The 15,570-nt window shown below is 42.6% G+C and overlaps 1 protein-coding gene across 1 annotated transcript in view; it reads right to left on the bottom strand.

Moving 5' to 3' along the window:
* LOC124718637 (pre-mRNA-processing factor 40 homolog B) overlaps window positions 1-15,570 on the bottom strand; it is a 190,435-nt gene that overhangs the window by 117,169 nt on the left and 57,696 nt on the right. The gene's annotated exons all lie outside the window — the stretch shown is intronic.

Raw genomic sequence — 15,570 nt, forward strand, 5'->3', positions numbered from 1 at the left:
ACACCTGTACGGGACAAACTGCCACATGATCAGACTCCCAAAGTCTTCTGACAAGATTATTCTGAAGCTGACAAGGTGATGTGTGGTGCGAAGATGTCTGAGGTGGTGTTTTTGCTCCACGACAATACCCCACTTAAGTTTGTACAGGACAATCACACATGCTGAATCATTAGGCTATCAACTTATAAAAATTTCACATTACACCTCTGGTGTCAGCAATGCCTTTCAGAACAACACAGAAGCAATTCAAATCGATCACATGCAGTCTGCTCGCATCGCCTACACACATCAGACCACTGCACGACAGCTCAGAGTGCTGCGAGAGCTGGGCTACACGACTCGGCTGAAAGGCATTGAGGCACTGTTTACTGCATAATCAGTGGATGTGGACAACTGGTCAATCAGAAGTGGACAGACACACTTTTTAACTGCACAATCACCATCAACACTATTTAGGCTACACACATCAAGAGTTACAAAACACACCCACACAAAGAACAAACTTTTGCTATTACACGCTGCAGCCTCATTCTGACAAATGTCACTGGCTGCTTATGCCTTACGAAGTTCTACATCTACATCCTTATTCTACGAAGTGCTCATATATGGTGTCACAACAGCATACACAGACTTTGGAGGGAAAAATCATCTGCTAAACACAAACGCAGAAGAAAAATCAAGCTTATCGTCAGGAGTAAGACAAATAACACATTTTTGCAATGGGGAAGGAATATACAGTGGAAGAAAATGAGCTGATTTATGCAGTACCGTGATAAGAAGCTGACTCAACACAGAAAGACGTAAGCTGAAACACGACATCTGGAGGAAAGCTATATCATTACTCTGCAATTCACACTTGAGTGGTTGGCAGAAAGTTCATACAAGCACTTTCAGAATATTTCTCAATGGTTCTATTCTTGAATAGCTCATGGGAAACATGAACACCCAGATGTTTCCATGTGGGCTCTGCTCTCTCTTATTTTACAAGCATGGTCAGAAGTCAACAATACACACTCCAAGGAAGAAAAGGCATTTATCAGTATAGTAGATGGATGTACTCCTGAGGGGGTATCATGGCAAACTCTTGTCTAATTGACACATTAGATCATCAAGAGCTTGTTGGCCAAGGTCGGGTTTGACAAGAATGAAAACAAGCAGTAGAAACTCTCAACATGCGCAAACAGGCATTATCTTGCTGAACTATAAATCCATGACTTGCCATGAAGAACATCAGGCATAGAATATTGCCCATGTACTGAACAGTAAAAGTGCTGTGGATGACAATTAAAGGGGTCTTGCTATGAAAAGACCTGGCACCCCAGACCATCACTCCTGATTGTTGGGCTGTATGACGGGTGACAGTTGATATTCCACCGGGGTCCGGGGCACTTTCAGAGGCGTTCTCAGCCTGTAATCTCCATGACTGGAATAAAATTGTCTTCAGTGATGAGTCTCACTTTGAATTGACCCCAATGACCACCAAAGACACGTCTGGAGTCACACCAGATAGGGCCAGGACTCTAATCTGACTGTTGCATGCCATATGGACCGGCAATCAGAGTGACAATCTGGGGTGACATTTCTTTTCATAGCAAGATCCCTTTGGTTGTCATCTGTGGCACCCCTACCGCACAGCAGTACATGACCATATTCTACGCTCAGTTTTCTTGCCTTTTACAGCAAGCCATCCCGGGCCTACATTTCAGCAAGAAAATGCCCATTTGCACGCCATGGGAGTCTTTGTGCTTGCCAAACCTTACACTGGCTAGCAAGTGTGCTGGATCTCACCCTGAGTGAGAACTGTTGGAGCATCATGGGCAGGGCCCTCCACAAGCTTGGGATTTTGATGATCTAAGGTGCCAATTGGACGGAATTTGGCACGATATTTCTCAGGGGGACATCCAACAACTCTATCCATCAAGGTCAAGCCAAATAACTGTTCGCATTAGCGGTACACGTGGACCAATGCGTTTCTGAATCGCTCAATTTGTGAAGCTCCCTCCTGAATACAACACCCAATTTTTATGAAACTGTAACCATTTGTTTGTGTGTACATATACATCACATCAGCTGATTTCCTACCCATTAGGATGATTCCTTCATGGTGCACTGCCCCCCCCCCTTTTTTTTTTTTGCATTCTGAAGAGAAAGATGGGGACTGAAATTTCATGAAAAGATCCTGCCATGCCAATTCATTTATCATATCTGTGACTATCTCCCTTCTCTCTCCCCCATTTCGCAATAAAACAAAATGAGCTGCTTTTCTTTAAATTTTTTCTTTATCCCCCATTAATTCCACCTGGTAATGGTCCCAAACCACACAGTAATAAATGGACATTGTATCAAGTGTGGGTGCAAAGGGGAGGGACGGAGCAGTGGCATAGTGGCATGGGTCCCAATGCCTTGATCCCCTCCCCCAGCAACCCCCCCCCCCCTCCCACATACACACACACATACACTGCCAAACACATTTCAGTAAAATCTTTTTATACTTTTGCAAACATTAATCTCCAAATTTTTCTGCTGAGCTTTGGAAAATAAAGTAGCATGAAATGTAAGTTTCGAAAATAGCAATAAATTTCACAAAATTTCAAGCTTTATTTAACTGCTTTCCAGTTGCTTTCCTGGATGCCTGTCCACTTAGGCAGATCTGCTGCTTGATCAGATGCAGGAAACATTGCACCTAAAAAAAAAGACGACCGTTCACAGGATGACTCTTTTGTAAGGACATAGGTAGAGCCGGTATACAACAGAACGTTGAGTAAAGTGAAAAGAAGGGGAAATACCCTCCACTACCAAAAAAATAACACAAATGCTGACTTTAATTAACTTAGGGGGAAAAGTCTAAAATAAACAGCATATCCCACAGACATAGTCATATCCCACTGACACAGTAATAGTAATAGTCCACAGACCTGACCTGTGCCCATAATCTTCATATGCATTCTCACTTAATTATCCAGTTCCTGGGGGGGGGGGGGGGGGGGGGGGTGGCCTCCAACCACTACAAAACTATTCTACATGGTTTTCTTGATCTAAGAGATATGTGAAATACCCTCAAACTTCAAGAAGAATGTAATAATCCCTATGGGAAAGAAGGTACATACTCACGGGTGTGACTTATTACAAAATAAGTTTAATGACTCGTAGCTCCAAAATGTTAACACAAGTTATTCATAGGAGAATGGTGTGACTGATAGAAATTGACTTAGACAAAGACTGATGTGCAAGGCAATACTAACTTATCTTTGAAGACAGACTGAAGAAAGACCATCACTCACTTATAGTGTTTGTGGATTTTGACAAAACACTTTTGACACACACCGAATTTCTGTAGTTATCACAGAAAAAATACTGGGAGTGAATCATTATTTATATTACACAGAAAACAGATTACAATTCTAAGAATCATGGATACGAAGTTCATCATGTCCTGTGGATCCGATCAAGAATGAGAACCTTCTGGGATGTGTCACGAGTTAAGCTATCTGTATTACTACGTACCTATCCTGGGAATGTGGCAACAGTTACACGCTGCCTCTCTAATTCCATTTTCAGTATTTTGTATAATTATTGACCAAATTAAAAAATTTAAAATTCCATCATAATCTACTCATTAAGAGCTATAATCTTATGTTAAAAGCTTAACACAATAGGAGAACAACGAAAAACCAGCCAGAGTTGCTAACCTCAATTTTTTTTATTCACTCGATGACTAGTTTCAGGCCGCGACCCATTTTCATATAATCTTAAAATAATCAAAAATGTTACGTCGATTTGAAAATCAACCCTTGGCCTGAAACTAGTAGACGAGTGAATAAAAAAAAGTGAAATTTGCAGCTTTGGCTGTTTTTTTTTTTTTCATTGTACTGATAAACAGAAGATGCTGAGCTTCAATTATTCCAGAATGCTGGAAGTTCGTTGACAATAAGAGAAGTATAACAGTTAGAAACTGTATGTACATATATCTTGAGGCAGATTAACTGATGGCACACAAAGATCCACACTGTATTCATCCAGCATCTGAGAATGAGAGCAGCTGGCAACTTCCAACAATCTTTATGCATAGTTTCAAACCTTTACTAGACTTTCTTGCTGATACGCTACAAAATAATGAAAGAAAAAGAGCTGATCGCTTACTATATTTTCACTGTTTGTGCACTCAAGCTTCAGCATAAGGGAGGACATTCTGATTTAGTGCTTCTTTACTACTAACTCTAATCGCAACATACTTTGCAGGCGGTATCGACACACACCACTTAATGTACCAGCAAAATTTTATCTTTGTACGACACATGCTACAGGAGGTACAACAACATAAACATTCTGTATTGTGAATCTCTTGCCCAGTGCAAAGGCATTTATCAGATATGAACTCAGAATACGTTCAAGAGTTCTGCAGTAAACCAATGTTAAAGATGTTGGTCTGTTATTTTGTGGGTCTGTTTGTTTACCCTTCTCATATACAGGAGTCACCTGTGCTTTTTTCCAGTCCCCAAGTGACTGGAAAAAAGCACAGGTGACTCCTGTATATAAAAAGGATAAACAAACGGACCCATAAAATTACAGACCAATATCCTTAACATTGGTTTGCTGCAAAACTTGAACATATTCTTAGTTTGAATATGATAAATGTCCTAGAAACCGAAGAACTTACATCCACCCATCAGCAAGGTTTTTGAAAGCATCAACTGTGCGAAACTCAGCTCAGCATTTTCTCACGTGATACACTGCGGTCTATGGATGAGGGGTGACAGGCAGATTCCATATTTCTATACTTCCAAAAATCATTTGACACAATGCCACACAGCAAACTGTTATCAAAAGTATGAGCATATGGAATAGGTTCCAAGATATGAGAGTGACTTGAATATTTCTAAAGTATCAGAACCCAGTAAATTGCCCTCGACGAAGAGTGTTCAAAAGAGATGAGGGTATCACCCAGAATGCCCCAGGGAAGTGTGATAGGACTGCAGTTATTCTCTATATACACGAATGATCTGGTGGACAGGATGGGCAGCAGTCTGTGGTTATTTGCTGATGATGCTGTGGCGTACACAAAGATGTAGGACGATACATGATAATTTAATATAAAATTTCTAGTCAGTATGATGAATGTCAACTAGACTGTAGAAAAGTTTAAGTTAATATGGAAGAGTTGGAAAAACAAACCCGTAATGTTTAGATACAGCATTGATAGTGTCCTGCTCGATACAGTCATGTCATTTAAATATCTTGGTGTAGCATTGCAAAGTGATATGAAATGAAACAAGCATGTGAGGATTGTGGTAGGGAAGATGAATAGTCAACTTAGCTTTATTGGAAGAATTTTAAGAAAGTGTGGTTCATCTGTAAAGGAGACCACTTATAATATGCTACTGCAACCTATTCTTGAGTGCTGCTAGTGTGTTTCAGATCTGCACCAAGTCAGTTTGAACCAATTCAGTGGCAGACTGTTAGATATGATACCAGTAGGTTCGAACGACAGGCAAGTATATGGAGATACTTAAGGAACTCAAAGGGGAGTCCCTGGAGGGAAGGCGATGTTCTTTGCAAGGAACACTATTGAGAAAATTTAAAGAACTGACATTTGAAGCCGACTTCAGAATGATTCTACTGCACCAATATACAATTCCCATAAGGACCACAAAGATAAGATACGAGAAATTAGGGCTCATACAGAGGCCTACAGACAGTCGTTTTTCCCTCACTCTATTTGCGAGTCCTCTCCACTATGCGTTGTATGATGGCTTGTATGGTACGTATGTAGATGTAGAGATGAATGAAAAACTTTTGTTTAAAATTGGGTGCAAATTATCCAGACTATATTCATCCAGTGTATACATGGGGTCTTGATTGTTTACACAATTATGGGTTTACTAGTACACTAATAAATGACAAGCAAACTGTGGTAACTTAATCCATATACAATATTAACATGAAACTACTACTATACTGTATAAAGCTAACAGTTCTCACAATTGTTTCAACACAATTTAACCAAGTTCATTAGAAAGAAAGATGATACTTTGGAAACAGCTGCTGACTCTTCAGCAACACTAGATAGTTGCTGTTTACCTCATATTGCTACTTAATATTACTTGATTACACAGGTATTTACCAAAGAAAAGTTACTTATATCAGTAAACACTCAACCCTGGTCATGATCCATTACTATTTGTGATGCAGCTTTAAAACCAAGACAGGTACTTGAGATACAGCTACCAGAACATCAAAACTCAAATTTAGGTATTCGAAGGATTTGTGGTAAGAGTGGGTAAAGATGTGTATTTTTAATTTTCTTTTGAATTAACTGTGATTCTCAATTTCTTGCTTTATGCTAAATATCTTTGCACCAGAGTACATTAATGAGCACACTAGACAAGGAAGGAAGGAAGCTTAGGATTTAATGCCATGTTGGCAACAAGGTCATTAGAGATTGAGCACAAGCTTGGGATGTTCCAAGGAGAGGGAAGGAAATTGTCCATAATCTTTCAAAGGAACTATTCCGGCAATTGCCTGAAGTGATTTAGAGAAATTACAGGAAACCCAAATCAGGATGATCGCATGCGGAGATCTGAACTGTCGTTATCCTGAATGAGAGTCCACTGCACTAACCAGTGTGCCACCTCATTTGGTCCTAGAAAAGGAAAGTAAAGTCGGCACGAAAACTATTTTTTCCCCCCTCAGTACCTGATAATGGAGTGAAACAAGATTCCAGTCTATTCCCCCATGTCATTTGACCTGTGTGCAGAGCAAGCAGTAAAGAAAAGTAATGAAAATAACTGAAGTTCATGAGAACAAATAATAAAAGCATTAAGAATGAATGTTCACTCAGCAGTATAGCTTCCCTTTTTTTTTTTTTTTTTTTTTTTTTTTGCTATGGTCATTAGCGCCCGGTCCGTGACTTAGGAAACAGTAAAAAACCAAAAATGGAAACCAGCAGCAATGGGAACGAAAGTCATAAAATTGGAGAAACTAAAAGCAGAAGGAAGGCTTAAAAATCCACTACAGAAAGGGGTTGGTTGTCCCCAAAAAAAGCTTCAAATGACTGACGTCATTTCACTGACACTAATAAACTTGAGAACGCGGTCGGCTGAGTGCGTGTCGTCCGCTAAAATCGACGATATATCAGGCGATAGCTGTAGACGGGAGCGTAATGGATTAAAATAGGGGCACTCAATTAAAAGGTGTCTTACCGTCCACAGCTGAGAGCAGTAGGGACAGAGTGGGGGAGGATCGCCGCTTAAAAGATGTCGATGGCTAAAAAGACAGTGCCCTATCCGGAGTCTAGTTAAAATTACCTCCTCCCGACGACACGTTCGGGAGGAAGAGGTCCAAGCACAAGGAAGAGCTTTCACGTCCCGCAATTTATTATGGGGAAGTGTCGACCAATGCGCGTGCCATAAATGAACAACACGACGACATAAAACACTCCGTAGATCGGCGAAGGGAATCGATTGAATAGCTGGCCGAAGAAGAGAGACTGCAGCCTTGGCTGCAATATCGGCCGCCTCATTTCCACAGATACCAACGTGTCCCGGGAGCCAGAGGAATGCCACCGAGACGCCCCCCAGGTGGAGCAAGCGCAGACAGTCCTGAATCCGGTGGACCAGAAGGTGCACAGGATAAAAAGCTTGGAGACTGAGGAGAGAGCTGAGGGAATCTGAGCAGATAACGTATTGTATCCGCTGATGGTGGCGGATGTAGTGGACAGCCTGGAGAACAGCGTAAAGCTCCGCAGTATAAACCGAACACTGGTCGGGAAGCCGTAAGTGATTAGGGGTGTCGGCAACAATATAGGCACTCCCTACACCTAACGATGTTTTCGAGCCGTCAGTGTAAATAAATGTGGCATCCGTCATTTGTGCACATAGAGCAGCAAATTCCCGACGATAAACAAGTGAAGGGGTACCATCCTTAGGAAATCGACAAAGGTCACGGAGCAGCAAGATCCGGGGACGGAGCCAAGGCGGTGCTGTACCCCAAGTTGTCAAGAAGGTTTTAGGAAAGCGGAAGGAAAGAGAATGGAGCAGTTGACGGAAGCGGACTCCCGGTGGTAATAGGGAGGAGGGGCGGCCTGCATACCCTACATCAAAGGAGGCGTCGAAAAAAATGTCATGGGCTGGATTAGCAGGCATGGAAGACAGATGGCTAGCATAACGACTCAGAAGGACTGCTCGCCGATTGGACAGCGGAGGTTCAGCAGTCTCAGCATAAAGGCTTTCCACAGGGCTGGTGTAAAAAGCTCCAGACACTAAACATAATCCACGGTGGTGGATAGAGTCGAGACGCCGAAGAATAAGACGGCCGAGCAGAGGAGTGGACTATGCTTCCATAGTCCAATTTCGAGCGCACGAAGGCGCGATAGAGGCGGAGAAGGACCACTCGGTCCGCTCCCCAGGAGGTACCATTCAGGACACGGAGGGTGTTGAGGGATCGCAAACAGTGAGCCGAAAGATAGGAAACGTGGGAGGACCAGCACAGTTTTCTGTCAAACATAAGACCCAAGAATTTAGCAACGTCTGAAAACGGAAGTTTGACAGGACCTAGATGTAAGGAGGGCGGAAGAAACTCTTTACGTCGCCAAAAATTAACACAAACGGTCTTACTGGGAGAAAAACGGAAGCCGGTTTCGATGCTCCAAGAGTGGAGGCGATCGAGACATCCTTGAAGACGTCGTTCAAGAAGGCTGGTCCGTTGAGAGCTGTAGTAGAGCGCAAAATCGTCCACAAAGAGGGAGCCCGAGACATCAGGAAGGAGACAATCCATAATTGGATTTATGGCAATGGCAAACAGTACAACACTCAGCACGGAGCCTTGGGGTACCCCGTTTTCTTGGGAGAAAGTACGGGAGAGAGTAGTGTGCACCCGCACCCTAAATGTGCGCTCTGCCATAAATTCGCGAAGAAAAAGGGGCAGCCGACCTCGAAAGCCCCAAGAGAACAGTGTGCGGAGGATGCCTGTCCTCCAACAGGTATCGTATGCTCTCTCCAGATCAAAAAATATTGCTACTGTTTGGCGTTTCCGGAGAAAATTGTTCATGATATAAGTGGAGAGAGCAACAAGATGATCAACTGCAGAACGATGCTTTCGGAATCCGCATTGGGCAGGTGTTAAAAGACTGCGGGATTCCAGCCACCACGCTAAACAGTAATTCACCATACGCTCCAAAACCTTACAGACACTACTCGTGAGAGAAATGGGGCGATAGCTAGAGGGGAGATGTTTGTCCTTTCCAGGTTTTGGAACAGGAACGACGATAGCTTCCCGCCATCGTCTGGGAAAAGTACTGTCTGTCCAAATTCGATTATAAAGGCGAAGGAGGTAACGCAGACTATGGGTTGATAAATGCAGCAACATTTGGACGTGGATACCATCCGGTCCTGGGGCGGAGGAGCGAGAAGAAGAGAGTGCATGTTGGAGTTCCCGCATGGAGAAAACAGTATTGTAGCTTTCGCAATTTTGAGAGGAGAAAGCAAGAGGTTGCACTTCCGCTGCACGTTTCTTCAGGAGAAACGCTGGCGGGTAATTTGAAGAGCTCGAAATCTCAGCAAAGTGCTTACCCAACGAGTTAGAAATTGCGACGGGGTCCACTAATGTATCATGTGCGACAGTGAGCCCAGAGACCGGGGAGAAACTAGGCGCGCCTGAGAACCGTGGAAGCCGACTCCAAACTTCCGAGGAGGGAGTGAAGCTGTTAAATGAGCTAATAAAGAATTTCCAGCTTGCCTTCTTGCTATCGCGGATGACACGACGGCATCGCGCACGGAACTGCTTATAGCGGATACAGTTGGTCAAAGTAGGATGGTGGCGGAAAATGCGGAGAGCACGTCGCCGCTCGCGTAGTGCATCACGGCATGCCTCGTTCCACGAAGGAACTGGGGGGCGCCGGGGCAATTCGGAGGTGCGTGGTATTGAACGTTCCACAGCTGTAAGAATAACGTCGGTAATATGTATGACCTCATCGTCGACGCTGAGAAAGTGATGGTCATCGAATGTCGCTGGAGACGAAAGGAGTGTCCAATCAGCTTGGGCAAACTTCCAGCGTCGCGGGCGCATATGTGGCAGTTGAGGCTGCAGTCGAAGGACACATGGAAAGTGGTCACTCGAGTGTGTATCATCACACCTCCCGACAAACGGACGGAGGGACCAATCGGCACTTGCGGAAGGTATCAGCTCGGGTAATCACCCCTCCCTGGGCCTGGCCGTTACCAGGGGGTACGTACGTGTCCTACCTGTCTACCCGGGGCAGGACATGTCCTCTAGCACACCCCTGTCAGACCCAAATTCTCAACTTATCCATGCACTATTGATGTAGTGCTCCTTGCCCATTATCCTGATTACTTATAGCACCTTGCCAGTTGCCGTAAGAGTTCAAGCCTTGTGTGCATCCACACGGAAAACATCACTGGCCATCCTCGTGTTAAAATGAATATAGTCCAGGTATTTGTGCACCACCAGTTGTGCAGCTTACAAATAAACATACAATTTCAAACTGTTATACTTGTCTTATTGTGTTAAGATTTAAACAAATATTTATACTACCTCTTAATGGTTAGATTATGACAGCATTTTAAATTTTTAAATTTAGTTAATAACTACACAAAATACTGAAAGTACAATTTGTTTCCCCTGGAAGCCGTTAGAAATGCAACCTGCAACTGTTACCAGGTTCCGGCGACAGTCAATCAGTATTACAGATAGCTTAACTCTTGACACATTCCCAAAGATTTTCGTTCTTAATGGGATCTGCAGAAAATGATGGTGATGACTTTTGTATCCTTAATTCTTAGAACTCTATTTTCTGCACAATTTGGAAATAACATTTTGGTACCTGTATTTTATCCCTGACAACTTCAGAAATCCAAAGAAAGTCAAATACTTTTTGTCTAAATCTACAAATGGCGTATTTATGTTTTTGTGTGTCCCGTTCTGCTGTCCCTCTCATTGCTGTGACAGTTTTAAGTGCACTGATCCACAGGTACCTGCGTGCTCTAGACGTATTGACGTGCAAAGCTGAATTCCCACACAATTCTTCCAGAGATTTTCAGAGTTCCCCCTGCACAGTTTGAGTGTGCATCTACATTTGTTGCTGTGGATCCTCACTGCAGATTTCGACTTTTCTATGCATATTTCTGTCAGTATTATGTTTGCATTCTTCTGTTCTACTTGAAAGCCTGGAGATATTCACTAAGAGCCATAGTAAATATGGGGTCTCCAACGTCGGTAGCAATGATGAGTCTTCAATCGAATTCTTAAATAACAGTCCACAGACCTGCACATCAGCTGGTGCAGCTCACTAGTTTGATGTTTCTACAAGAGGTGCAGTCAGCAGATATTCAGAATCTGAAGAGTCAGAAAGTGACAGTGAACTACTTCAGAATAAAGCACACCTTACTGACATCTTTGATTCGAAGCAAACCAATTTTCAGCAATTAAAAAGTGTTTTTAGTAAGTCAGCTTTAGGGTGCAAATGTCAACCGGTTAATCACTCAAGCATTCTATCATTTTTCATGATATTCCTGTCAGACGACCTGCTTCACATTTTACAGGGAACAAAATGAACAATTTTCTGCATACACCAAGGCAAGTACTCCAGAATCTCTGCATTTTCAACTGTCAAGGTGGATAGGTACTGGATATGAAGAATATTATTGTTTTGTTGCTGTTGGTCTTCTCAAGGTTCAAGTTAAAAAGTTGAAAATAAGTGATTTTGGTCCAGGGACATATTATTAAAAACTCCAGTTTTCAGCAAAATTATGTCCCAAGATCATTTTACTTTACTGTTGAGAATGCTGTACTTTTTGCAAAATTGTTCGTACGATGTTTTACAGTGCATTTAGTCCACATCAGAAACTTTTCAATGACAGAAGTATCTTGTTGTTCAAATATTGATTGTCTTTTAAACACTTTATTTCATCCAAGCAAAGTACAGGGCGATTCAAAAAGAATACCACAACTTTAAAAATGTGTATTTAATGAAAGAAACATAATATAACCTTCTGTTATACATCATTACAAAGAGTATTTAAAAGGTTTTTTTTTCACTCAAAAACAAGTTCAGAGATGTTCAATATGGCCCCCTCCAGACACTCGAGCAATATCAACCCGATACTCCAACTCGTTCCACACTCTCTGTAGCATATCAGGCGTAACAGTTTGGATAGCTGCTGTTATTTCTCGTTTCAAATCATCAATGGTGGCTGGGAGAGGTGGCTGAAACACCATATCCTTAACATACCCCCATAAGAAAAAATCGCAGGGGGTAAGATCAGGGCTTCTTGGAGGCCAGTGATGAAGTGCTCTGTCACGGGCTGCCTGGCGGCCGATCCATCGCCTCGGGTAGTTGACGTTGAGGTAGTTACGGACAGATAAGTGCCAATGTGGTGGCGCTCCATCCTGCTGAAATATGAATTGTTGTGCTTCTTGTTCGAGCTGAGGGAACAGCCAATTCTCTAACATCTCCAGATACTGTAGTCCAGTTACAGTAGCACCTTCGAAGAAAAAGGGACCAAAAACTTTATTGGCTGAAATGGCACAGAAAACGTTCACCTTAGGCGAGTCACGTTCATACTGAGTTGTTTCCCGCGGATTCTCAGTGCCCCATATACAGACATTGTGACGGTTGGCTTTCCCGTTAGTGTGGAAAGTTGCTTCATCACTAAACACAATCTTTGAAACGAAAGATTCATCTGTTTCCATTTGAGCAAGGATAAAATCACAGAAATCGATTCTTTTAATCTTATCAGCTGCAGACAGTGCTTGAACCAATTTCAGACGATAAGGTTTCATAACTAACCTATTTCGTAGGACTCTCCATACAGTTGATTGTGGAATTTGCAGCTCTCTGCTAGCTCTGCGAGTCTATTTTCCTGGGCTGCGAACAAATGCTTGCTGGATGCGTGCTACATTTTCATCACTCGTTCTCGGCCGTCCAGAACTTTTCCCTTTGCACAAACACCCATTCTCTGTAAATTGTTTACACCAACGTTTAATACACCACCTATCAGGAGGTTTAACACCATACTTCGTTCGAAATGCACGCTGAACAACTGTCGTCGATTCACTTCTGCCGTACTCAACAACACAAAAAGCTTTCTGTTGAGCGGTCGCCATCTTAGCATCAACTGACGCTGACGCCTAGTCAACAGCGCCTCAAGCGAACAAATGTACAACAAAATGAAACTTTATAGCTCCCTTAATTCGCCGACAGATAGTGCTTAGCTCTGCCTTTTGTCGTTGCAGAGTTTTAAATTCCTAAAGTTGTGGTATTCTTTTTGAATCACACTGTATATTCAGAATAGAGACCTTTTGCTGTACCACAATCACGCTGGGTACATTTTGAATTTCACTGTATACAGAAGTGCAACTACAGAAATTGGGTTCCTCTATTAAAGGAAAAGTGGCAAAACTTACAAGACCATATTTGGAACAGGGACAGTGTCTGTTTATTGATAACTGGTATTCCAGCCCAGGTATTTCTTTCTGGCTTCACAAACACAGAACAACCGCATGTGGCACTTTTAGTAAGAATACGCACAACATGCCAATACTGCAGACGAAATTGCAACAAGGAGAAACTAAGTTTAAGTCAACTGACAACACGCTTGCTGTCAAGTCCTGCGATAAATGAGATGTGTGGATGCTTCCACAGGTAACACAACACAAATGGTTGAAACAGAGAACACCGACGAAAATATTGCTGACAAAATTACAAAACCCCAATGTACTGTCGATTACAATTCAAGTATGGGTGCAGTTGACCATTGTGACATGCTACTAAGCTCAGTAGAATCAGAGCATAAGATTGTGAAATCGTGCAAGAAATATTTTTTTCACAGTCTGGATTTGTGCATTTTAGATGTTCATGCTTTGCGGACAAAAAATGGCACCTGTAGAGATTCACGTCTCTTATCGGGGAAACTGTTAAAAATTGTGCAACAGACCAGAGAAATGCAGGCATTCTCCAAATGTTACTGCGAGTCAAAATTCAAAGAAAAGTATGTGAAAGTGGAGATGCCCGGTTTACACAAAACAGAAAGCACACCGAGACATCAGTTGCCAATGCAAAACTTGCAACATACCATATGTGTTATACCCTGCTGCAAGACTCCTCATGCATAGAAGCATTAATAAAACTGAACTTCAAGTTAATAGGCACATCTGAATAAATTATTTAAAAAAGAAAGTTATCCCCCCCCCAGTGCCCGGCCAAAGCCCAGATCAAAATGGAGGATGAAAACAGATATAAGAGGAGATTAAAGAGTTTCTGTTTGAAGTTCGTACAGTCCAGAATCGGTATGCCAATAAGGCAAAATCGCTATAAACACTGAAGCAGTCATCCCACCTCCCATCAGTTTGAAGATACTCATTTGATAAAGTGCCGTGTCCTGCTTCTTGGTGAACAAGTCTGTTACTACCTGCTGAACATCCTAATCCAGCTGGAACCGTCGCCCCTTCAAGGCGTTTTTTAAGGAACCAAATGTATAACAGCATGGGGAGAGATCACGGCTTTTGGGCAGGTATTCAAGTGTCTCCTACTTGAGATGGCATAACTTCTGTGTTAGAACATTCTCAATATGGGAATGTGCATTATCATGAAGCAGCAACACGCCTCAGTGCAGTTTTCCTTAGATATTTCACATTAATTTAGGACTGGCCAAATGCCACACACTGTGCAAAATTGTGGAAGTGCAGCACAAGTGCTCACATCTCAGTCAGTGGGCAAAGTAGAACAGCAACATCTGTGACTAGACATGTACACTAAATGAGCAGTAATAGTGCCTCCTCCTCGTTTATGTGGTACCAGGACAATTGAAGCACACCCAGTCTTGCTTTCCTCTGGCAACTGTAGCCTTACGTCGGACGTACTGAGAAACGGTGAGTATTGCAAAAAGCAAAGAATGGGAGAACTGTGTTCTCAGCCATTTAAACGTGACTGGGAACTGGGATAATTCTTTACGGAAGTAGGTGAAAACTCACAGTGTTTCCTGTGTTATCGAATAGTGGGCAGCCACTGCAAGTTTATGATTGAAAGACATTACAAATCATTTCATAAAGATGAGTGTAATGTGAAGAACGACAAGCAAAATTAAGTGCGCTTAAGAAACTGAATGAGGCACGTCGACAAGTTTTTAATGTAAGTCATAATAATTGATACCCCTTGAACTCTTCATTTCTTGAAACTTCCTGGCAGATTAAAACTGTGCCGGACCGAGACTCGAACTCGGGACCTTTGTCTTTTGTGGGCAAGTGCTCTACCATATCAGTGCTGCGGAGTGAAAAATCTCATTCTGGAAGCTGTGGCTAAGCCATGTCTCCGTAATATCCTTTCTTCCAGGAGTGCTAGTTCTGCAAGGTTTGCAGAAGAGCTTCTGTGAAGTTTGGAAGGTAGGAGACGAGATACTGGCAGAATTGAGGCTGTGAGGGCAGCTCGTGAGTTGTGCTCAGGTAGCTCAGTTGGTAGAGCACTTGCCCGCGAAAGGCAATACTCCTGAGTTCGAGTCTCGGTCCAGCACACAGCTTTAATCTGCCAGGAAGTTTCATATCAGTGCATACTCCGCTGTG

Source organism: Schistocerca piceifrons, chromosome 10 (genome assembly GCF_021461385.2).
Source record: "Schistocerca piceifrons isolate TAMUIC-IGC-003096 chromosome 10, iqSchPice1.1, whole genome shotgun sequence".
Taxonomy (NCBI): Eukaryota; Metazoa; Arthropoda; class Insecta; order Orthoptera; family Acrididae; genus Schistocerca; species Schistocerca piceifrons.